A 23960-nucleotide genomic window follows, 5' to 3' on the forward strand; every position below is an offset into this window, starting at 1 on the left:
CATTTAGTCAGCAGCAGCAGAAGTCCTGTGCCTGGACGCTCCAACAGCGGCCAGACACAAGCAGAAGCAGCAGAAGCAGCAGCAGCAGCACCACCTTTTGTTTTTTGGCTGCAGCAGCAAGGCCCACAGGGCTGGCTAGCTGGCTAGCCAGCAAGCAGGTAGCAATGAAAGTAGGAATCTTTCTTTTTAACCCTGTAAGGGGGTGGTGCACTGTACCCGAAGATACTGCCATATCGGGTCAATGCATAGGGCGACGGAAGCAAGCTTCGAAATCGGCCCCCGTTCTCAAAAATCCATTTAATATATGGTCCCCAGATAGGGGACGTATCAGATATTAAACTGATAAGAACAGATTTTTTTTTTAAGTTAGCCCTCAGAACTCACTCAGAGTTCCAAGATCTTATTTGGAACTCAATTTTGTGTTCATCATCAGGTAACATGTTTTTATTTCTTTTCTTAAACACTAATGAAACAAAATAGAACATTTAAAAACAAAATAAGAAACAACATAAAATAGCAAAACCAAACATTACTTTCTAATTAAGCAAAACCAAATTAGAAGGTCATCCCCTTCCTCCATGCAAACACCATTAGAAAGTCTATCAGTCCTCGACTGATATTGCCATTTGCTATATCTTTCTTAACTTGAGACGCTAACCAGCCTGGAATTTTATACGTTTCAACAAAACGGTTCATGTCTGCCTTGAAAGAAAAATAGACTTTATCCCGAGCTTCTTCCTCCCGGTTCTTCAAGCCTATCTTTAGATCCATCATATCTTTGTCAAACGTTTTTCTTTCTGCTTCCGACAAATTTTCCAACAAACCACCAAGCACACCAAAATACTGCACTGGCACATACACTTCCTCCTCTCTCTTCTTCTTCTGCTCTGTAGGTCTTCTAGTTGGAACCTGCTCCACTTCTGGTTCTTTCACTTCAGCTGGTTCCTCTCTGCTTCTTTTTACAGCTTCCTTTTTCTCTGAATTTTTCTCAGACTTTTTCTTAGGACACGAGCCAAGCAGATGGCCCTCCTCACCACACAGATGGCATTTCCTTTTCTTTTGACAATTTTCCACGTCGTGACCCTCCTCTTGACACTTGAAACACCACAAAAACGTGCAATCCTCCTTTCTGTGACCGTACTGTTTACATTTGCGGCAAAAATCTTGCATGCCAGAAAAATACAGATCCCCGTTCACAGAACCAATTTTAAACCGTCCTGGGGGGATCACTAACTTGCCATCTGCCATTTTAAATTTCACATGGAACCTCCACTTGGTGGTCCATAGTCCATATTGATTAAATACCTTGCCTTTAGGCAGAACACTGTCACAGAATCGAGACAAAAAGGTAACGATATCCTCCTCCGAAGTATATGGGCTATACATCCTTATAGTCACCAATCGTTCTCTACGTGGGAAATGTGGAACTATCTCCACCCCTTCCAAAACCGGACATACCTTCTTTTGCTGCAATATGTTCCAAAATGACTCATAGTCCTCTTCAGAAGCCAGCACCACGTCGTAGTATCCACTTCTGGGAAACTCAAGCATGGATAGGATTTGCTCCCTCTTGACTTCCAGCAACTTAAACAGCACTTCTTCCACGACAAAGACAAGGCCTCTTTCCTTCTTCCGGACATCGAGCAGGGAAATACGAACTCCATTCCGAAGTCTCGCAAAAGGCGGCACGCCTTCCGAAGAAAAACCGCAATCTTCCTCCATGTCCATGATGTCCAGACACCTCCCCCACCGAAGTAGGTAGGTGGGGATCGCCTCCCGTTGTCTGGGGACTAAGCCGGCTCCCTGATAGCAGCAGGGGGGTGAAGTCCCTCCGTTAAGAAGGACGATCCCCCCAGGCAAAGGAGCCGGGTACCCCAGACACCCTCTGGCCAGACCAAGTGAGCAGAACTACACTTGATCTTAGCCAAAAGGCCGAGAAGCGATAACCGTGAAAGGGGCGGGCCCAACAAGGTCCCCTTCATGGGCACTATCACTGCTTGCTGTCAGGGAGGCTGCCAGACAATTTTCCATGCACACTCTGGGCTGGGGGGCAGTCAACCACCAGTACACACAGCAGAACCTAAACCCATACCATTATTGCTAAGCAGCAAGACAGGGGCCCATTGCACTCCCACGGGGCCTTTTTAAATGCAATCCATAACCCGGATTTGCCAGGAACCCTTCTTACTCCTCCTACTTGCATGTGACACTGGGCTTAGGATCTGCATAGGAAACACACACACAAGCACACACCTACCTTTGTTGCCTGCAGATGCCTCCTTGGCTGTCCCCAAACGGTATCAAACCAACACCCACGGGAAGCTGTAAGCATAGAGGACATGCCTGCACCCCATTGGACTTACCTGTGTGGGTTAAATCCGGGTTATTTGACAACCTATGGCGGTGATGGTTCTGCTCAGGCAGAGCAGTGCTGATGCTCCTCATAAAGCTGTCGCTGCTGTGAAGGTTCTAGGTGACATCACAAATCCCTATGGTTACATACACAACAAAGCTGGGTTGTTGTTGTTTACACTCTGCAAGGCCTGTGGAAGTGAGTGACATCATAGCACTGTAGTTCTGAGGGTTCTAGATGGATGCAACAATCTCCTGTTGCTTCTATGAAGGCCATAATAGACGACATCACCAAACAGCTCCATAGTCACATACACAGCAAAGGAGAGATGTTGTTTACACCTAGTGATGTCAGTGGTATTGAGTGACATCACAGCACAGTGCTAAGGCTCCTGGGCCTGGACACAGCAGCGGCTGCAATATCTCAACGGAGAATACGTTTATATATATGTGTGTGTGTGCGCGTATATATATATATATATATATATATATATATATATATATTTCTCCGCCGAAATCACTTTTAAACCCATTTCCACCTTTTTTTCCCTTCTCTTCCTCTTACTTTTTTTTCACGTTTTTTTACGTTTTTCTCCTTTTCGCCTCTTTTCTGGGCGTATTATTCTTCTTTTTCTTCTTTTTTTTCGTCTAATGCATACCCCATCAGTGCAGCAATGCTTATTCAATACCGCCAGCAGATGGAGACACTGGGGGATAATTTTCTAAGGATTTATACTGATTTTTCCTGTCTGAATTTGTCGCACAGAAAGTTGCAGGCCAAATATGTGTGACATTTCTGCGACTTTAGCTTCTAGAGCATTTTTACAACATTATACATAGGTGCTGAATACATAAAAAGCGACTGTTCAGCGACAGACAAGTCGCATCGGCTGAAAGTAGGCCAGAATGTCAGTCCATGTTGGAGCAGGTTTAGATACAGTCTAAAGTATAGATCTCAAAGTCTGTGCACAGAATTTAGCAAGGGCCTCGCACCTTCTGATGCATCAGGTAGGTGCACAATAGCATAGCCTAACCCTCTGTACTTTGGTCTATATTGATGCGGGACATAGACAGCCAGCTGATGACCAATCCATTAGTGCAATGGATGGCTGGAAGCATTTGTCTTTGCCTTTGCAATACCACAGAAGCAATGCATGGTCAATGTACAGCAATGACACACCTGTGTGAACAGCCAGGAGACCCCCCCCCCCCCCCCATGTTATGTTACATAGTTACATAGTTAGTACGGTCGAAAAAAGACATATGTCCATCAAGTTCAACCAGGGAATTAAGGGGTAGGGGTGTGGCGCGATATTGGGGAAGGGATGAGATTTTATATTTCTTCATAAGCATTAATCTTATTTTGTCAATTAGGAACATTCAGCACCCACCCGCTATCAAGGCAGCTGCCTATCATGTCATGCCCTACCTGCACAGGTGTGCTGGCTACTCAAATGATCCAATTAAGGAGGCCATTTAGTCAGCAGCAGCAGAAGTCCTGTGCCTGGACGCTCCAACAGCGGCCAGACACAAGCAGAAGCAGCAGAAGCAGCAGCAGCAGCACCACCTTTTGTTTTTTGGCTGCAGCAGCAAGGCCCACAGGGCTGGCTAGCTGGCTAGCCAGCAAGCAGGTAGCAATGAAAGTAGGAATCTTTCTTTTTAACCCTGTAAGGGGGTGGTGCACTGTACCCGAAGATACTGCCATATCGGGTCAATGCATAGGGCGACGGAAGCAAGCTTCGAAATCGGCCCCCGTTCTCAAAAATCCATTTAATATATGGTCCCCAGATAGGGGACGTATCAGATATTAAACTGATAAGAACAGATACTACACTTGATCTTAGCCAAAAGGCCGAGAAGCGATAACCGTGAAAGGGGCGGGCCCAACAAGGTCCCCTTCATGGGCACTATCACTGCTTGCTGTCAGGGAGGCTGCCAGACAATTTTCCATGCACACTCTGGGCTGGGGGGCAGTCAACCACCAGTACACACAGCAGAACCTAAACCCATACCATTATTGCTAAGCAGCAAGACAGGGGCCCATTGCACTCCCACGGGGCCTTTTTAAATGCAATCCATAACCCGGACCCGGATTTGCCAGGAACCCTTCTTACTCCTCCTACTTGCATGTGACACTGGGCTTAGGATCTGCATAGGAAACACACACACAAGCACACACCTACCTTTGTTGCCTGCAGATGCCTCCTTGGCTGTCCCCAAACGGTATCAAACCAACACCCACGGGAAGCTGTAAGCATAGAGGACATGCCTGCACCCCATTGGACTTACCTGTGTGGGTTAAATCCGGGTTATTTGACAACCTATGGCGGTGATGGTTCTGCTCAGGCAGAGCAGTGCTGATGCTCCTCATAAAGCTGTCGCTGCTGTGAAGGTTCTAGGTGACATCACAAATCCCTATGGTTACATACACAACAAAGCTGGGTTGTTGTTGTTTACACTCTGCAAGGCCTGTGGAAGTGAGTGACATCATAGCACTGTAGTTCTGAGGGTTCTAGATGGATGCAACAATCTCCTGTTGCTTCTATGAAGGCCATAATAGACGACATCACCAAACAGCTCCATAGTCACATACACAGCAAAGGAGAGATGTTGTTTACACCTAGTGATGTCAGTGGTATTGAGTGACATCACAGCACAGTGCTAAGGCTCCTGGGCCTGGACACAGCAGCGGCTGCAATATCTCAACGGAGAATACGTTTATATATATGTGTGTGTGTGCGCATATATATATATATATATATATATATATATATATATATATATATTTCTCCGCCGAAATCACTTTTAAACCCATTTCCACCTTTTTTTCCCTTCTCTTCCTCTTACTTTTTTTTCACGTTTTTTTACGTTTTTCTCCTTTTCGCCTCTTTTCTGGGCGTATTATTCTTCTTTTTCTTCTTTTTTTTCGTCTAATGCATACCCCATCAGTGCAGCAATGCTTATTCAATACCGCCAGCAGATGGAGACACTGAGGGATAATTTTCTAAGGATTTATACTGATTTTTCCTGTCTGAATTTGTCGCACAGAAAGTTGCAGGCCAAATATGTGTGACATTTCTGCGACTTTAGCTTCTAGAGCATTTTTACAACATTATACATAGGTGCTGAATACATAAAAAGCGACTGTTCAGCGACAGACAAGTCGCATCGGCTGAAAGTAGGCCAGAATGTCAGTCCATGTTGGAGCAGGTTTAGATACAGTCTAAAGTATAGATCTCAAAGTCTGTGCACAGAATTTAGCAAGGGCCTCGCACCTTCTGATGCATCAGGTAGGTGCACAATAGCATAGCCTAACCCTCTGTACTTTGGTCTATATTGATGCGGGACATAGACAGCCAGCTGATGACCAATCCATTAGTGCAATGGATGGCTGGAAGCATTTGTCTTTGCCTTTGCAATACCACAGAAGCAATGCATGGTCAATGTACAGCAATGACACACCTGTGTGAACAGCCAGGAGACCCCCCCCCCCCCCCCCCCATGTTATGTTACATAGTTACATAGTTAGTACGGTCGAAAAAAGACATATGTCCATCAAGTTCAACCAGGGAATTAAGGGGTAGGGGTGTGGCGCGATATTGGGGAAGGGATGAGATTTTATATTTCTTCATAAGCATTAATCTTATTTTGTCAATTAGGAACATTCAGCACCCACCCGCTATCAAGGCAGCTGCCTATCATGTCATGCCCTACCTGCACAGGTGTGCTGGCTACTCAAATGATCCAATTAAGGAGGCCATTTAGTCAGCAGCAGCAGAAGTCCTGTGCCTGGACGCTCCAACAGCGGCCAGACACAAGCAGAAGCAGCAGAAGCAGCAGCAGCAGCACCACCTTTTGTTTTTTGGCTGCAGCAGCAAGGCCCACAGGGCTGGCTAGCTGGCTAGCCAGCAAGCAGGTAGCAATGAAAGTAGGAATCTTTCTTTTTAACCCTGTAAGGGGGTGGTGCACTGTACCCGAAGATACTGCCATATCGGGTCAATGCATAGGGCGACGGAAGCAAGCTTCGAAATCGGCCCCCGTTCTCAAAAATCCATTTAATATATGGTCCCCAGATAGGGGACGTATCAGATATTAAACTGATAAGAACAGATACTACACTTGATCTTAGCCAAAAGGCCGAGAAGCGATAACCGTGAAAGGGGCGGGCCCAACAAGGTCCCCTTCATGGGCACTATCACTGCTTGCTGTCAGGGAGGCTGCCAGACAATTTTCCATGCACACTCTGGGCTGGGGGGCAGTCAACCACCAGTACACACAGCAGAACCTAAACCCATACCATTATTGCTAAGCAGCAAGACAGGGGCCCATTGCACTCCCACGGGGCCTTTTTAAATGCAATCCATAACCCGGATTTGCCAGGAACCCTTCTTACTCCTCCTACTTGCATGTGACACTGGGCTTAGGATCTGCATAGGAAACACACACACAAGCACACACCTACCTTTGTTGCCTGCAGATGCCTCCTTGGCTGTCCCCAAACGGTATCAAACCAACACCCACGGGAAGCTGTAAGCATAGAGGACATGCCTGCACCCCATTGGACTTACCTGTGTGGGTTAAATCCGGGTTATTTGACAACCTATGGCGGTGATGGTTCTGCTCAGGCAGAGCAGTGCTGATGCTCCTCATAAAGCTGTCGCTGCTGTGAAGGTTCTAGGTGACATCACAAATCCCTATGGTTACATACACAACAAAGCTGGGTTGTTGTTGTTTACACTCTGCAAGGCCTGTGGAAGTGAGTGACATCATAGCACTGTAGTTCTGAGGGTTCTAGATGGATGCAACAATCTCCTGTTGCTTCTATGAAGGCCATAATAGACGACATCACCAAACAGCTCCATAGTCACATACACAGCAAAGGAGAGATGTTGTTTACACCTAGTGATGTCAGTGGTATTGAGTGACATCACAGCACAGTGCTAAGGCTCCTGGGCCTGGACACAGCAGCGGCTGCAATATCTCAACGGAGAATACGTTTATATATATGTGTGTGTGTGCGCGTATATATATATATATATATATATATATATATATATATATATATTTCTCCGCCGAAATCACTTTTAAACCCATTTCCACCTTTTTTTCCCTTCTCTTCCTCTTACTTTTTTTTCACGTTTTTTTACGTTTTTCTCCTTTTCGCCTCTTTTCTGGACGTATTATTCTTCTTTTTCTTCTTTTTTTTCGTCTAATGCATACCCCATCAGTGCAGCAATGCTTATTCAATACCGCCAGCAGATGGAGACACTGGGGGATAATTTTCTAAGGATTTATACTGATTTTTCCTGTCTGAATTTGTCGCACAGAAAGTTGCAGGCCAAATATGTGTGACATTTCTGCGACTTTAGCTTCTAGAGCATTTTTACAACATTATACATAGGTGCTGAATACATAAAAAGCGACTGTTCAGCGACAGACAAGTCGCATCGGCTGAAAGTAGGCCAGAATGTCAGTCCATGTTGGAGCAGGTTTAGATACAGTCTAAAGTATAGATCTCAAAGTCTGTGCACAGAATTTAGCAAGGGCCTCGCACCTTCTGATGCATCAGGTAGGTGCACAATAGCATAGCCTAACCCTCTGTACTTTGGTCTATATTGATGCGGGACATAGACAGCCAGCTGATGACCAATCCATTAGTGCAATGGATGGCTGGAAGCATTTGTCTTTGCCTTTGCAATACCACAGAAGCAATGCATGGTCAATGTACAGCAATGACACACCTGTGTGAACAGCCAGGAGACCCCCCCCCCCCCCCCATGTTATGTTACATAGTTACATAGTTAGTACGGTCGAAAAAAGACATATGTCCATCAAGTTCAACCAGGGAATTAAGGGGTAGGGGTGTGGCGCGATATTGGGGAAGGGATGAGATTTTATATTTCTTCATAAGCATTAATCTTATTTTGTCAATTAGGAACATTCAGCACCCACCCGCTATCAAGGCAGCTGCCTATCATGTCATGCCCTACCTGCACAGGTGTGCTGGCTACTCAAATGATCCAATTAAGGAGGCCATTTAGTCAGCAGCAGCAGAAGTCCTGTGCCTGGACGCTCCAACAGCGGCCAGACACAAGCAGAAGCAGCAGAAGCAGCAGCAGCAGCACCACCTTTTGTTTTTTGGCTGCAGCAGCAAGGCCCACAGGGCTGGCTAGCTGGCTAGCCAGCAAGCAGGTAGCAATGAAAGTAGGAATCTTTCTTTTTAACCCTGTAAGGGGGTGGTGCACTGTACCCGAAGATACTGCCATATCGGGTCAATGCATAGGGCGACGGAAGCAAGCTTCGAAATCGGCCCCCGTTCTCAAAAATCCATTTAATATATGGTCCCCAGATAGGGGACGTATCAGATATTAAACTGATAAGAACAGATACTACACTTGATCTTAGCCAAAAGGCCGAGAAGCGATAACCGTGAAAGGGGCGGGCCCAACAAGGTCCCCTTCATGGGCACTATCACTGCTTGCTGTCAGGGAGGCTGCCAGACAATTTTCCATGCACACTCTGGGCTGGGGGGCAGTCAACCACCAGTACACACAGCAGAACCTAAACCCATACCATTATTGCTAAGCAGCAAGACAGGGGCCCATTGCACTCCCACGGGGCCTTTTTAAATGCAATCCATAACCCGGATTTGCCAGGAACCCTTCTTACTCCTCCTACTTGCATGTGACACTGGGCTTAGGATCTGCATAGGAAACACACACACAAGCACACACCTACCTTTGTTGCCTGCAGATGCCTCCTTGGCTGTCCCCAAACGGTATCAAACCAACACCCACGGGAAGCTGTAAGCATAGAGGACATGCCTGCACCCCATTGGACTTACCTGTGTGGGTTAAATCCGGGTTATTTGACAACCTATGGCGGTGATGGTTCTGCTCAGGCAGAGCAGTGCTGATGCTCCTCATAAAGCTGTCGCTGCTGTGAAGGTTCTAGGTGACATCACAAATCCCTATGGTTACATACACAACAAAGCTGGGTTGTTGTTGTTTACACTCTGCAAGGCCTGTGGAAGTGAGTGACATCATAGCACTGTAGTTCTGAGGGTTCTAGATGGATGCAACAATCTCCTGTTGCTTCTATGAAGGCCATAATAGACGACATCACCAAACAGCTCCATAGTCACATACACAGCAAAGGAGAGATGTTGTTTACACCTAGTGATGTCAGTGGTATTGAGTGACATCACAGCACAGTGCTAAGGCTCCTGGGCCTGGACACAGCAGCGGCTGCAATATCTCAACGGAGAATACGTTTATATATATGTGTGTGTGTGCGCGTATATATATATATATATATATATATATATATATATATATATATATTTCTCCGCCGAAATCACTTTTAAACCCATTTCCACCTTTTTTTCCCTTCTCTTCCTCTTACTTTTTTTTCACGTTTTTTTACGTTTTTCTCCTTTTCGCCTCTTTTCTGGGCGTATTATTCTTCTTTTTCTTCTTTTTTTTCGTCTAATGCATACCCCATCAGTGCAGCAATGCTTATTCAATACCGCCAGCAGATGGAGACACTGGGGGATAATTTTCTAAGGATTTATACTGATTTTTCCTGTCTGAATTTGTCGCACAGAAAGTTGCAGGCCAAATATGTGTGACATTTCTGCGACTTTAGCTTCTAGAGCATTTTTACAACATTATACATAGGTGCTGAATACATAAAAAGCGACTGTTCAGCGACAGACAAGTCGCATCGGCTGAAAGTAGGCCAGAATGTCAGTCCATGTTGGAGCAGGTTTAGATACAGTCTAAAGTATAGATCTCAAAGTCTGTGCACAGAATTTAGCAAGGGCCTCGCACCTTCTGATGCATCAGGTAGGTGCACAATAGCATAGCCTAACCCTCTGTACTTTGGTCTATATTGATGCGGGACATAGACAGCCAGCTGATGACCAATCCATTAGTGCAATGGATGGCTGGAAGCATTTGTCTTTGCCTTTGCAATACCACAGAAGCAATGCATGGTCAATGTACAGCAATGACACACCTGTGTGAACAGCCAGGAGACCCCCCCCCCCCATGTTATGTTACATAGTTACATAGTTAGTACGGTCGAAAAAAGACATATGTCCATCAAGTTCAACCAGGGAATTAAGGGGTAGGGGTGTGGCGCGATATTGGGGAAGGGATGAGATTTTATATTTCTTCATAAGCATTAATCTTATTTTGTCAATTAGGAACATTCAGCACCCACCCGCTATCAAGGCAGCTGCCTATCATGTCATGCCCTACCTGCACAGGTGTGCTGGCTACTCAAATGATCCAATTAAGGAGGCCATTTAGTCAGCAGCAGCAGAAGTCCTGTGCCTGGACGCTCCAACAGCGGCCAGACACAAGCAGAAGCAGCAGAAGCAGCAGCAGCAGCACCACCTTTTGTTTTTTGGCTGCAGCAGCAAGGCCCACAGGGCTGGCTAGCTGGCTAGCCAGCAAGCAGGTAGCAATGAAAGTAGGAATCTTTCTTTTTAACCCTGTAAGGGGGTGGTGCACTGTACCCGAAGATACTGCCATATCGGGTCAATGCATAGGGCGACGGAAGCAAGCTTCGAAATCGGCCCCCGTTCTCAAAAATCCATTTAATATATGGTCCCCAGATAGGGGACGTATCAGATATTAAACTGATAAGAACAGATACTACACTTGATCTTAGCCAAAAGGCCGAGAAGCGATAACCGTGAAAGGGGCGGGCCCAACAAGGTCCCCTTCATGGGCACTATCACTGCTTGCTGTCAGGGAGGCTGCCAGACAATTTTCCATGCACACTCTGGGCTGGGGGGCAGTCAACCACCAGTACACACAGCAGAACCTAAACCCATACCATTATTGCTAAGCAGCAAGACAGGGGCCCATTGCACTCCCACGGGGCCTTTTTAAATGCAATCCATAACCCGGATTTGCCAGGAACCCTTCTTACTCCTCCTACTTGCATGTGACACTGGGCTTAGGATCTGCATAGGAAACACACACACAAGCACACACCTACCTTTGTTGCCTGCAGATGCCTCCTTGGCTGTCCCCAAACGGTATCAAACCAACACCCACGGGAAGCTGTAAGCATAGAGGACATGCCTGCACCCCATTGGACTTACCTGTGTGGGTTAAATCCGGGTTATTTGACAACCTATGGCGGTGATGGTTCTGCTCAGGCAGAGCAGTGCTGATGCTCCTCATAAAGCTGTCGCTGCTGTGAAGGTTCTAGGTGACATCACAAATCCCTATGGTTACATACACAACAAAGCTGGGTTGTTGTTGTTTACACTCTGCAAGGCCTGTGGAAGTGAGTGACATCATAGCACTGTAGTTCTGAGGGTTCTAGATGGATGCAACAATCTCCTGTTGCTTCTATGAAGGCCATAATAGACGACATCACCAAACAGCTCCATAGTCACATACACAGCAAAGGAGAGATGTTGTTTACACCTAGTGATGTCAGTGGTATTGAGTGACATCACAGCACAGTGCTAAGGCTCCTGGGCCTGGACACAGCAGCGGCTGCAATATCTCAACGGAGAATACGTTTATATATATGTGTGTGTGTGCGCGTATATATATATATATATAATATATATATATATATATATATATTTCTCCGCCGAAATCACTTTTAAACCCATTTCCACCTTTTTTTCCCTTCTCTTCCTCTTACTTTTTTTTCACGTTTTTTTACGTTTTTCTCCTTTTCGCCTCTTTTCTGGGCGTATTATTCTTCTTTTTCTTCTTTTTTTTCGTCTAATGCATACCCCATCAGTGCAGCAATGCTTATTCAATACCGCCAGCAGATGGAGACACTGGGGGATAATTTTCTAAGGATTTATACTGATTTTTCCTGTCTGAATTTGTCGCACAGAAAGTTGCAGGCCAAATATGTGTGACATTTCTGCGACTTTAGCTTCTAGAGCATTTTTACAACATTATACATAGGTGCTGAATACATAAAAAGCGACTGTTCAGCGACAGACAAGTCGCATCGGCTGAAAGTAGGCCAGAATGTCAGTCCATGTTGGAGCAGGTTTAGATACAGTCTAAAGTATAGATCTCAAAGTCTGTGCACAGAATTTAGCAAGGGCCTCGCACCTTCTGATGCATCAGGTAGGTGCACAATAGCATAGCCTAACCCTCTGTACTTTGGTCTATATTGATGCGGGACATAGACAGCCAGCTGATGACCAATCCATTAGTGCAATGGATGGCTGGAAGCATTTGTCTTTGCCTTTGCAATACCACAGAAGCAATGCATGGTCAATGTACAGCAATGACACACCTGTGTGAACAGCCAGGAGACCCCCCCCCCCCCCCCATGTTATGTTACATAGTTACATAGTTAGTACGGTCGAAAAAAGACATATGTCCATCAAGTTCAACCAGGGAATTAAGGGGTAGGGGTGTGGCGCGATATTGGGGAAGGGATGAGATTTTATATTTCTTCATAAGCATTAATCTTATTTTGTCAATTAGGAACATTCAGCACCCACCCGCTATCAAGGCAGCTGCCTATCATGTCATGCCCTACCTGCACAGGTGTGCTGGCTACTCAAATGATCCAATTAAGGAGGCCATTTAGTCAGCAGCAGCAGAAGTCCTGTGCCTGGACGCTCCAACAGCGGCCAGACACAAGCAGAAGCAGCAGAAGCAGCAGCACCACCTTTTGTTTTTTGGCTGCAGCAGCAAGGCCCACAGGGCTGGCTAGCTGGCTAGCCAGCAAGCAGGTAGCAATGAAAGTAGGAATCTTTCTTTTTAACCCTGTAAGGGGGTGGTGCACTGTACCCGAAGATACTGCCATATCGGGTCAATGCATAGGGCGACGGAAGCAAGCTTCGAAATCGGCCCCCGTTCTCAAAAATCCATTTAATATATGGTCCCCAGATAGGGGACGTATCAGATATTAAACTGATAAGAACAGATACTACACTTGATCTTAGCCAAAAGGCCGAGAAGCGATAACCGTGAAAGGGGCGGGCCCAACAAGGTCCCCTTCATGGGCACTATCACTGCTTGCTGTCAGGGAGGCTGCCAGACAATTTTCCATGCACACTCTGGGCTGGGGGGCAGTCAACCACCAGTACACACAGCAGAACCTAAACCCATACCATTATTGCTAAGCAGCAAGACAGGGGCCCATTGCACTCCCACGGGGCCTTTTTAAATGCAATCCATAACCCGGATTTGCCAGGAACCCTTCTTACTCCTCCTACTTGCATGTGACACTGGGCTTAGGATCTGCATAGGAAACACACACACAAGCACACACCTACCTTTGTTGCCTGCAGATGCCTCCTTGGCTGTCCCCAAACGGTATCAAACCAACACCCACGGGAAGCTGTAAGCATAGAGGACATGCCTGCACCCCATTGGACTTACCTGTGTGGGTTAAATCCGGGTTATTTGACAACCTATGGCGGTGATGGTTCTGCTCAGGCAGAGCAGTGCTGATGCTCCTCATAAAGCTGTCGCTGCTGTGAAGGTTCTAGGTGACATCACAAATCCCTATGGTTACATACACAACAAAGCTGGGTTGTTGTTGTTTACACTCTGCAAGGCCTGTGGAAGTGAGTGACATCATAGCACTGTAGTTCTGAGGGTTCTAGATGGATGCAACAATCTCCTGTTGCTTCTATGAAGGCCATAATAGACGACATCACCAAACAGCTCCATAGTCACATACACAGCAAAGGAGAGATGTTGTTTACACCTAGTGATGTCAGTGGTATTGAGTGACATCACAGCACAGTGCTAAGGCTCCTGGGCCTGGACACAGCAGCGGCTGCAATATCTCAACGGAGAATACGTTTATATATATGTGTGTGTGTGCGCGTATATATATATATATATATATATATATATATATTTCTCCGCCGAAATCACTTTTAAACCCATTTCCACCTTTTTTTCCCTTCTCTTCCTCTTACTTTTTTTTCACGTTTTTTTACGTTTTTCTCCTTTTCGCCTCTTTTCTGGGCGTATTATTCTTCTTTTTCTTCTTTTTTTTCGTCTAATGCATACCCCATCAGTGCAGCAATGCTTATTCAATACCGCCAGCAGAAGGAGACACTGGGGGATAATTTTCTAAGGATTTATACTGATTTTTCCTGTCTGAATTTGTCGCACAGAAAGTTGCAGGCCAAATATGTGTGACATTTCTGCGACTTTAGCTTCTAGAGCATTTTTACAACATTATAAATAGGTGCTGAATACATAAAAAGCGACTGTTCAGCGACAGACAAGTCGCATCGGCTGAAAGTAGGCCAGAATGTCAGTCCATGTTGGAGCAGGTTTAGATACAGTCTAAAGTATAGATCTCAAAGTCTGTGCACAGAATTTAGCAAGGGCCTCGCACCTTCTGATGCATCAGGTAGGTGCACAATAGCATAGCCTAACCCTCTGTACTTTGGTCTATATTGATGCGGGACATAGACAGCCAGCTGATGACCAATCCATTAGTGCAATGGATGGCTGGAAGCATTTGTCTTTGCCTTTGCAATACCACAGAAGCAATGCATGGTCAATGTACAGCAATGACACACCTGTGTGAACAGCCAGGAGACCCCCCCCCCCCCCATGTTATGTTACATAGTTACATAGTTAGTACGGTCGAAAAAAGACATATGTCCATCAAGCTCAACCAGGGAATTAAGGGGTAGGGGTGTGGCGCGATATTGGGGAAGGGATGAGATTTTATATTTCTTCATAAGCATTAATCTTATTTTGTCATTTAGGAACATTCAGCACCCACCCGCTATCAAGGCAGCTGCCTATCATGTCATGCCCTACCTGCACAGGTGTGCTGGCTACTCAAATGATCCAATTAAGGAGGCCATTTAGTCAGCAGCAGCAGAAGTCCTGTGCCTGGACGCTTCAACAGCGGCCAGACACAAGCAGAAGCAGCAGAAGCAGCAGCAGCAGCACCACCTTTTGTTTTTTGGCTGCAGCAGCAAGGCCCACAGGGCTGGCTAGCTGGCTAGCCAGCAAGCAGGTAGCAATGAAAGTAGGAATCTTTCTTTTTAACCCTGTAAGGGGGTGGTGCACTGTACCCGAAGATACTGCCATATCGGGTCAATGCATAGGGCGACGGAAGCAAGCTTCGAAATCGGCCCCCGTTCTCAAAAATCCATTTAATATATGGTCCCCAGATAGGGGACGTATCAGATATTAAACTGATAAGAACAGATACTACACTTGATCTTAGCCAAAAGGCCGAGAAGCGATAACCGTGAAAGGGGCGGGCCCAACAAGGTCCCCTTCATGGGCACTATCACTGCTTGCTGTCAGGGAGGCTGCCAGACAATTTTCCATGCACACTCTGGGCTGGGGGGCAGTCAACCACCAGTACACACAGCAGAACCTAAACCCATACCATTATTGCTAAGCAGCAAGACAGGGGCCCATTGCACTCCCACGGGGCCTTTTTAAATGCAATCCATAACCCGGATTTGCCAGGAACCCTTCTTACTCCTCCTACTTGCATGTGACACTGGGCTTAGGATCTGCATAGGAAACACACACACAAGCACACACCTACCTTTGTTGCCTGCAGATGCCTCCTTGGCTGTCCCCAAACGGTATCAAACCAACACCCACGGGAAGCTGTAAGCATAGAGGACATGCCTGCACCCCATTGGACTTACCTGTGTGGGTTAAATCCGGGTTATTTGACAACCTATGGCGGTGATGGTTCTGCTCAGGCAGAGCAGTGCTGATGCTCCTCATAAAGCTGTCGCTGCTGTGAAGGTTCTAGGTGACATCACAAATCCCTATGGTTACATACACAACAAAGCTGGGTTGTTGTTGTTTACACTCTGCAAGGCCTGTGGAAGTGAGTGACATCATAGCACTGTAGTTCTGAGGGTTCTAGATGGATGCAACAATCTCCTGTTGCTTCTATGAAGGCCATAATAGACGACATCACCAAACAGCTCCATAGTCACATACACAGCAAAGGAGAGATGTTGTTTACACCTAGTGATGTCAGTGGTATTGAGTGACATCACAGCACAGTGCTAAGGCTCCTGGGCCTGGACACAGCAGCGGCTGCAATATCTCAACAGAGAATACGTTTATATATATGTGTGTGTGTGCGCGTATATATATATATATATATATATATATATATATTTCTCCGCCGAAATCACTTTTAAACCCATTTCCACCTTTTTTTCCCTTCTCTTCCTCTTACTTTTTTTTCACGTTTTTTTACGTTTTTCTCCTTTTCGCCTCTTTTCTGGGCGTATTATTCTTCTTTTTCTTCTTTTTTTTCGTCTAATGCATACCCCATCAGTGCAGCAATGCTTATTCAATACCGCCAGCAGAAGGAGACACTGGGGGATAATTTTCTAAGGATTTATACTGATTTTTCCTGTCTGAATTTGTCGCACAGAAAGTTGCAGGCCAAATATGTGTGACATTTCTGCGACTTTAGCTTCTAGAGCATTTTTACAACATTATACATAGGTGCTGAATACATAAAAAGCGACTGTTCAGCGACAGACAAGTCGCATCGGCTGAAAGTAGGCCAGAATGTCAGTCCATGTTGGAGCAGGTTTAGATACAGTCTAAAGTATAGATCTCAAAGTCTGTGCACAGAATTTAGCAAGGGCCTCGCACCTTCTGATGCATCAGGTAGGTGCACAATAGCATAGCCTAACCCTCTGTACTTTGGTCTATATTGATGCGGGACATAGACAGCCAGCTGATGACCAATCCATTAGTGCAATGGATGGCTGGAAGCATTTGTCTTTGCCTTTGCAATACCACAGAAGCAATGCATGGTCAATGTACAGCAATGACACACCTGTGTGAACAGCCAGGAGACCCCCCCCCCCCCCCCCCCATGTTATGTTACATAGTTACATAGTTAGTACGGTCGAAAAAAGACATATGTCCATCAAGTTCAACCAGGGAATTAAGGGGTAGGGGTGTGGCGCGATATTGGGGAAGGGATGAGATTTTATATTTCTTCATAAGCATTAATCTTATTTTGTCATTTAGGAACATTCAGCACCCACCCGCTATCAAGGCAGCTGCCTATCATGTCATGCCCTACCTGCACAGGTGTGCTGGCTACTCAAATGATCCAATTAAGGAGGCCATTTAGTCAGCAGCAGCAGAAGTCCTGTGCCTGGACGCTCCAACAGCGGCCAGACACAAGCAGAAGCAGCAGAAGCAGCAGCAGCAGCACCACCTTTTGTTTTTTGGCTGCAGCAGCAAGGCCCACAGGGCTGGCTAGCTGGCTAGCCAGCAAGCAGGTAGCAATGAAAGTAGGAATCTTTCTTTTTAACCCTGTAAGGGGGTGGTGCACTGTACCCGAAGATACTGCCATATCGGGTCAATGCATAGGGCGACGGAAGCAAGCTTCGAAATCGGCCCCCGTTCTCAAAAATCCATTTAATATATGGTCCCCAGATAGGGGACGTATCAGATATTAAACTGATAAGAACAGATACTACACTTGATCTTAGCCAAAAGGCCGAGAAGCGATAACCGTGAAAGGGGCGGGCCCAACAAGGTCCCCTTCATGGGCACTATCACTGCTTGCTGTCAGGGAGGCTGCCAGACAATTTTCCATGCACACTCTGGGCTGGGGGGCAGTCAACCACCAGTACACACAGCAGAACCTAAACCCATACCATTATTGCTAAGCAGCAAGACAGGGGCCCATTGCACTCCCACGGGGCCTTTTTAAATGCAATCCATAACCCGGATTTGCCAGGAACCCTTCTTACTCCTCCTACTTGCATGTGACACTGGGCTTAGGATCTGCATAGGAAACACACACACAAGCACACACCTACCTTTGTTGCCTGCAGATGCCTCCTTGGCTGTCCCCAAACGGTATCAAACCAACACCCACGGGAAGCTGTAAGCATAGAGGACATGCCTGCACCCCATTGGACTTACCTGTGTGGGTTAAATCCGGGTTATTTGACAACCTATGGCGGTGATGGTTCTGCTCAGGCAGAGCAGTGCTGATGCTCCTCATAAAGCTGTCGCTGCTGTGAAGGTTCTAGGTGACATCACAAATCCCTATGGTTACATACACAACAAAGCTGGGTTGTTGTTGTTTACACTCTGCAAGGCCTGTGGAAGTGAGTGACATCATAGCACTGTAGTTCTGAGGGTTCTAGATGGATGCAACAATCTCCTGTTGCTTCTATGAAGGCCATAATAGACGACATCACCAAACAGCTCCATAGTCACATACACAGCAAAGGAGAGATGTTGTTTACACCTAGTGATGTCAGTGGTATTGAGTGACATCACAGCACAGTGCTAAGGCTCCTGGGCCTGGACACAGCAGCGGCTGCAATATCTCAACGGAGAATACGTTTATATATATGTGTGTGTGTGCGCGTATATATATATATATATATATATATATATATATATATATATATATATTTCTCCGCCGAAATCACTTTTAAACCCATTTCCACCTTTTTTTCCCTTCTCTTCCTCTTACTTTTTTTTCACGTTTTTTTACGTTTTTCTCCTTTTCGCCTCTTTTCTGGGCGTATTATTCTTCTTTTTCTTCTTTTTTTTCGTCTAATGCATACCCCATCAGTGCAGCAATGCTTATTCAATACCGCCAGCAGAAGGAGACACTGGGGGATAATTTTCTAAGGATTTATACTGATTTTTCCTGTCTGAATTTGTCGCACAGAAAGTTGCAGGCCAAATATGTGTGACATTTCTGCGACTTTAGCTTCTAGAGCATTTTTACAACATTATACATAGGTGCTGAATACATAAAAAGCGACTGTTCAGCGACAGACAAGTCGCATCGGCTGAAAGTAGGCCAGAATGTCAGTCCATGTTGGAGCAGGTTTAGATACAGTCTAAAGTATAGATCTCAAAGTCTGTGCACAGAATTTAGCAAGGGCCTCGCACCTTCTGATGCATCAGGTAGGTGCACAATAGCATAGCCTAACCCTCTGTACTTTGGTCTATATTGATGCGGGACATAGACAGCCAGCTGATGACCAATCCATTAGTGCAATGGATGGCTGGAAGCATTTGTCTTTGCCTTTGCAATACCACAGAAGCAATGCATGGTCAATGTACAGCAATGACACACCTGTGTGAACAGCCAGGAGACCCCCCCCCCCCCCCATGTTATGTTACATAGTTACATAGTTAGTACGGTCGAAAAAAGACATATGTCCATCAAGTTCAACCAGGGAATTAAGGGGTAGGGGTGTGGCGCGATATTGGGGAAGGGATGAGATTTTATATTTCTTCATAAGCATTAATCTTATTTTGTCATTTAGGAACATTCAGCACCCACCCGCTATCAAGGCAGCTGCCTATCATGTCATGCCCTACCTGCACAGGTGTGCTGGCTACTCAAATGATCCAATTAAGGAGGCCATTTAGTCAGCAGCAGCAGAAGTCCTGTGCCTGGACGCTCCAACAGCGGCCAGACACAAGCAGAAGCAGCAGAAGCAGCAGCAGCAGCACCACCTTTTGTTTTTTTTGGCTGCAGCAGCAAGGCCCACAGGGCTGGCTAGCTGGCTAGCCAGCAAGCAGGTAGCAATGAAAGTAGGAATCTTTCTTTTTAACCCTGTAAGGGGGTGGTGCACTGTACCCGAAGATACTGCCATATCGGGTCAATGCATAGGGCGACGGAAGCAAGCTTCGAAATCGGCCCCCGTTCTCAAAAATCCATTTAATATATGGTCCCCAGATAGGGGACGTATCAGATATTAAACTGATAAGAACAGATACTACACTTGATCTTAGCCAAAAGGCCGAGAAGCGATAACCGTGAAAGGGGCGGGCCCAACAAGGTCCCCTTCATGGGCACTATCACTGCTTGCTGTCAGGGAGGCTGCCAGACAATTTTCCATGCACACTCTGGGCTGGGGGGCAGTCAACCACCAGTACACACAGCAGAACCTAAACCCATACCATTATTGCTAAGCAGCAAGACAGGGGCCCATTGCACTCCCACGGGGCCTTTTTAAATGCAATCCATAACCCGGATTTGCCAGGAACCCTTCTTACTCCTCCTACTTGCATGTGACACTGGGCTTAGGATCTGCATAGGAAACACACACACAAGCACACACCTACCTTTGTTGCCTGCAGATGCCTCCTTGGCTGTCCCCAAACGGTATCAAACCAACACCCACGGGAAGCTGTAAGCATAGAGGACATGCCTGCACCCCATTGGACTTACCTGTGTGGGTTAAATCCGGGTTATTTGACAACCTATGGCGGTGATGGTTCTGCTCAGGCAGAGCAGTGCTGATGCTCCTCATAAAGCTGTCGCTGCTGTGAAGGTTCTAGGTGACATCACAAATCCCTATGGTTACATACACAACAAAGCTGGGTTGTTGTTGTTTACACTCTGCAAGGCCTGTGGAAGTGAGTGACATCATAGCACTGTAGTTCTGAGGGTTCTAGATGGATGCAACAATCTCCTGTTGCTTCTATGAAGGCCATAATAGACGACATCACCAAACAGCTCCATAGTCACATACACAGCAAAGGAGAGATGTTGTTTACACCTAGTGATGTCAGTGGTATTGAGTGACATCACAGCACAGTGCTAAGGCTCCTGGGCCTGGACACAGCAGCGGCTGCAATATCTCAACAGAGAATACGTTTATATATATGTGTGTGTGTGCGCGTATATATATATATATATATATATATATATATATATATATTTCTCCGCCGAAATCACTTTTAAACCCATTTCCACCTTTTTTTCCCTTCTCTTCCTCTTACTTTTTTTTCACGTTTTTTTACGTTTTTCTCCTTTTCGCCTCTTTTCTGGGCGTATTATTCTTCTTTTTCTTCTTTTTTTTCGTCTAATGCATACCCCATCAGTGCAGCAATGCTTATTCAATACCGCCAGCAGAAGGAGACACTGGGGGATAATTTTCTAAGGATTTATACTGATTTTTCCTGTCTGAATTTGTCGCACAGAAAGTTGCAGGCCAAATATGTGTGACATTTCTGCGACTTTAGCTTCTAGAGCATTTTTACAACATTATACATAGGTGCTGAATACATAAAAAGCGACTGTTCAGCGACAGACAAGTCGCATCGGCTGAAAGTAGGCCAGAATGTCAGTCCATGTTGGAGCAGGTTTAGATACAGTCTAAAGTATAGATCTCAAAGTCTGTGCACAGAATTTAGCAAGGGCCTCGCACCTTCTGATGCATCAGGTAGGTGCACAATAGCATAGCCTAACCCTCTGTACTTTGGTCTATATTGATGCGGGACATAGACAGCCAGCTGATGACCAATCCATTAGTGCAATGGATGGCTGGAAGCATTTGTCTTTGCCTTTGCAATACCACAGAAGCAATGCATGGTCAATGTACAGCAATGACACACCTGTGTGAACAGCCAGGAGACCCCCCCCCCCCCCCCCCCATGTTATGTTACATAGTTACATAGTTAGTACGGTCGAAAAAAGACATATGTCCATCAAGTTCAACCAGGGAATTAAGGGGTAGGGGTGTGGCGCGATATTGGGGAAGGGATGAGATTTTATATTTCTTCATAAGCATTAATCTTATTTTGTCATTTAGGAACATTCAGCACCCACCCGCTATCAAGGCAGCTGCCTATCATGTCATGCCCTACCTGCACAGGTGTGCTGGCTACTCAAATGATCCAATTAAGGAGGCCATTTAGTCAGCAGCAGCAGAAGTCCTGTGCCTGGACGCTCCAACAGCGGCCAGACACAAGCAGAAGCAGCAGAAGCAGCAGCAGCAGCACCACCTTTTGTTTTTTGGCTGCAGCAGCAAGGCCCACAGGGCTGGCTAGCTGGCTAGCCAGCAAGCAGGTAGCAATGAAAGTAGGAATCTTTCTTTTTAACCCTGTAAGGGGGTGGTGCACTGTACCCGAAGATACTGCCATATCGGGTCAATGCATAGGGCGACGGAAGCAAGCTTCGAAATCGGCCCCCGTTCTCAAAAATCCATTTAATATATGGTCCCCAGATAGGGGACGTATCAGATATTAAACTGATAAGAACAGATACTACACTTGATCTTAGCCAAAAGGCCGAGAAGCGATAACCGTGAAAGGGGCGGGCCCAACAAGGTCCCCTTCATGGGCACTATCACTGCTTGCTGTCAGGGAGGCTGCCAGACAATTTTCCATGCACACTCTGGGCTGGGGGGCAGTCAACCACCAGTACACACAGCAGAACCTAAACCCATACCATTATTGCTAAGCAGCAAGACAGGGGCCCATTGCACTCCCACGGGGCCTTTTTAAATGCAATCCATAACCCGGATTTGCCAGGAACCCTTCTTACTCCTCCTACTTGCATGTGACACTGGGCTTAGGATCTGCATAGGAAACACACACACAAGCACACACCTACCTTTGTTGCCTGCAGATGCCTCCTTGGCTGTCCCCAAACGGTATCAAACCAACACCCACGGGAAGCTGTAAGCATAGAGGACATGCCTGCACCCCATTGGACTTACCTGTGTGGGTTAAATCCGGGTTATTTGACAACCTATGGCGGTGATGGTTCTGCTCAGGCAGAGCAGTGCTGATGCTCCTCATAAAGCTGTCGCTGCTGTGAAGGTTCTAGGTGACATCACAAATCCCTATGGTTACATACACAACAAAGCTGGGTTGTTGTTGTTTACACTCTGCAAGGCCTGTGGAAGTGAGTGACATCATAGCACTGTAGTTCTGAGGGTTCTAGATGGATGCAACAATCTCCTGTTGCTTCTATGAAGGCCATAATAGACGACATCACCAAACAGCTCCATAGTCACATACACAGCAAAGGAGAGATGTTGTTTACACCTAGTGATGTCAGTGGTATTGAGTGACATCACAGCACAGTGCTAAGGCTCCTGGGCCTGGACACAGCAGCGGCTGCAATATCTCAACGGAGAATACGTTTATATATATGTGTGTGTGTGCGCGTATATATATATATATATATATATATATATATATATATTTCTCCGCCGAAATCACTTTTAAACCCATTTCCACCTTTTTTTCCCTTCTCTTCCTCTTACTTTTTTTTCACGTTTTTTTACGTTTTTCTCCTTTTCGCCTCTTTTCTGGGCGTATTATTCTTCTTTTTCTTCTTTTTTTTCGTCTAATGCATACCCCATCAGTGCAGCAATGCTTATTCAATACCGCCAGCAGAAGGAGACACTGGGGGATAATTTTCTAAGGATTTATACTGATTTTTCCTGTCTGAATTTGTCGCACAGAAAGTTGCAGGCCAAATATGTGTGACATTTCTGCGACTTTAGCTTCTAGAGCATTTTTACAACATTATACATAGGTGCTGAATACATAAAAAGCGACTGTTCAGCGACAGACAAGTCGCATCGGCTGAAAGTAGGCCAGAATGTCAGTCCATGTTGGAGCAGGTTTAGATACAGTCTAAAGTATAGATCTCAAAGTCTGTGCACAGAATTTAGCAAGGGCCTCGCACCTTCTGATGCATCAGGTAGGTGCACAATAGCATAGCCTAACCCTCTGTACTTTGGTCTATATTGATGCGGGACATAGACAGCCAGCTGATGACCAATCCATTAGTGCAATGGATGGCTGGAAGCATTTGTCTTTGCCTTTGCAATACCACAG

General features: G+C 46.0%; 10 non-coding genes across 10 annotated transcripts; all 10 read right to left on the minus strand.

The window, feature by feature from the left end:
• Positions 1-200: 200 nt before the first annotated feature.
• Positions 201-392, minus strand: LOC130349056 (U2 spliceosomal RNA). Its single transcript, XR_008886485.1, has one exon. It is a non-coding gene; the product is annotated as a U2 spliceosomal RNA (small nuclear RNA).
• A 3633-nt stretch (positions 393-4025) lies between these two features.
• Positions 4026-4216, minus strand: LOC130349006 (U2 spliceosomal RNA). Its single transcript, XR_008886441.1, has one exon. It is a non-coding gene; the product is annotated as a U2 spliceosomal RNA (small nuclear RNA).
• A 2094-nt stretch (positions 4217-6310) lies between these two features.
• On the minus strand, positions 6311-6501 carry LOC130349007 (U2 spliceosomal RNA). Its single transcript, XR_008886442.1, has one exon. It is a non-coding gene; the product is annotated as a U2 spliceosomal RNA (small nuclear RNA).
• A 2085-nt stretch (positions 6502-8586) lies between these two features.
• LOC130349008 (U2 spliceosomal RNA) lies at positions 8587-8777 on the minus strand. The gene has a single exon (XR_008886443.1). It is a non-coding gene; the product is annotated as a U2 spliceosomal RNA (small nuclear RNA).
• Positions 8778-10860: 2083 nt separating this feature from the next.
• Positions 10861-11051, minus strand: LOC130349009 (U2 spliceosomal RNA). The gene has a single exon (XR_008886444.1). It is a non-coding gene; the product is annotated as a U2 spliceosomal RNA (small nuclear RNA).
• Positions 11052-13129: 2078 nt separating this feature from the next.
• Positions 13130-13320, minus strand: LOC130349010 (U2 spliceosomal RNA). Its single transcript, XR_008886445.1, has one exon. It is a non-coding gene; the product is annotated as a U2 spliceosomal RNA (small nuclear RNA).
• Positions 13321-15393: 2073 nt separating this feature from the next.
• On the minus strand, positions 15394-15584 carry LOC130349011 (U2 spliceosomal RNA). The gene has a single exon (XR_008886446.1). It is a non-coding gene; the product is annotated as a U2 spliceosomal RNA (small nuclear RNA).
• A 2078-nt stretch (positions 15585-17662) lies between these two features.
• LOC130349012 (U2 spliceosomal RNA) lies at positions 17663-17853 on the minus strand. The gene has a single exon (XR_008886447.1). It is a non-coding gene; the product is annotated as a U2 spliceosomal RNA (small nuclear RNA).
• Positions 17854-19943: 2090 nt separating this feature from the next.
• LOC130349013 (U2 spliceosomal RNA) lies at positions 19944-20134 on the minus strand. Its single transcript, XR_008886448.1, has one exon. It is a non-coding gene; the product is annotated as a U2 spliceosomal RNA (small nuclear RNA).
• Positions 20135-22218: 2084 nt separating this feature from the next.
• On the minus strand, positions 22219-22409 carry LOC130349015 (U2 spliceosomal RNA). Its single transcript, XR_008886450.1, has one exon. It is a non-coding gene; the product is annotated as a U2 spliceosomal RNA (small nuclear RNA).
• Between the last annotated feature and the right edge of the window lie 1551 nt (positions 22410-23960).

The sequence above is a fragment of the Hyla sarda genome, unplaced genomic scaffold (genome assembly GCF_029499605.1).
Source record: "Hyla sarda isolate aHylSar1 unplaced genomic scaffold, aHylSar1.hap1 scaffold_908, whole genome shotgun sequence".
Classification (NCBI taxonomy): Eukaryota; Metazoa; Chordata; class Amphibia; order Anura; family Hylidae; genus Hyla; species Hyla sarda.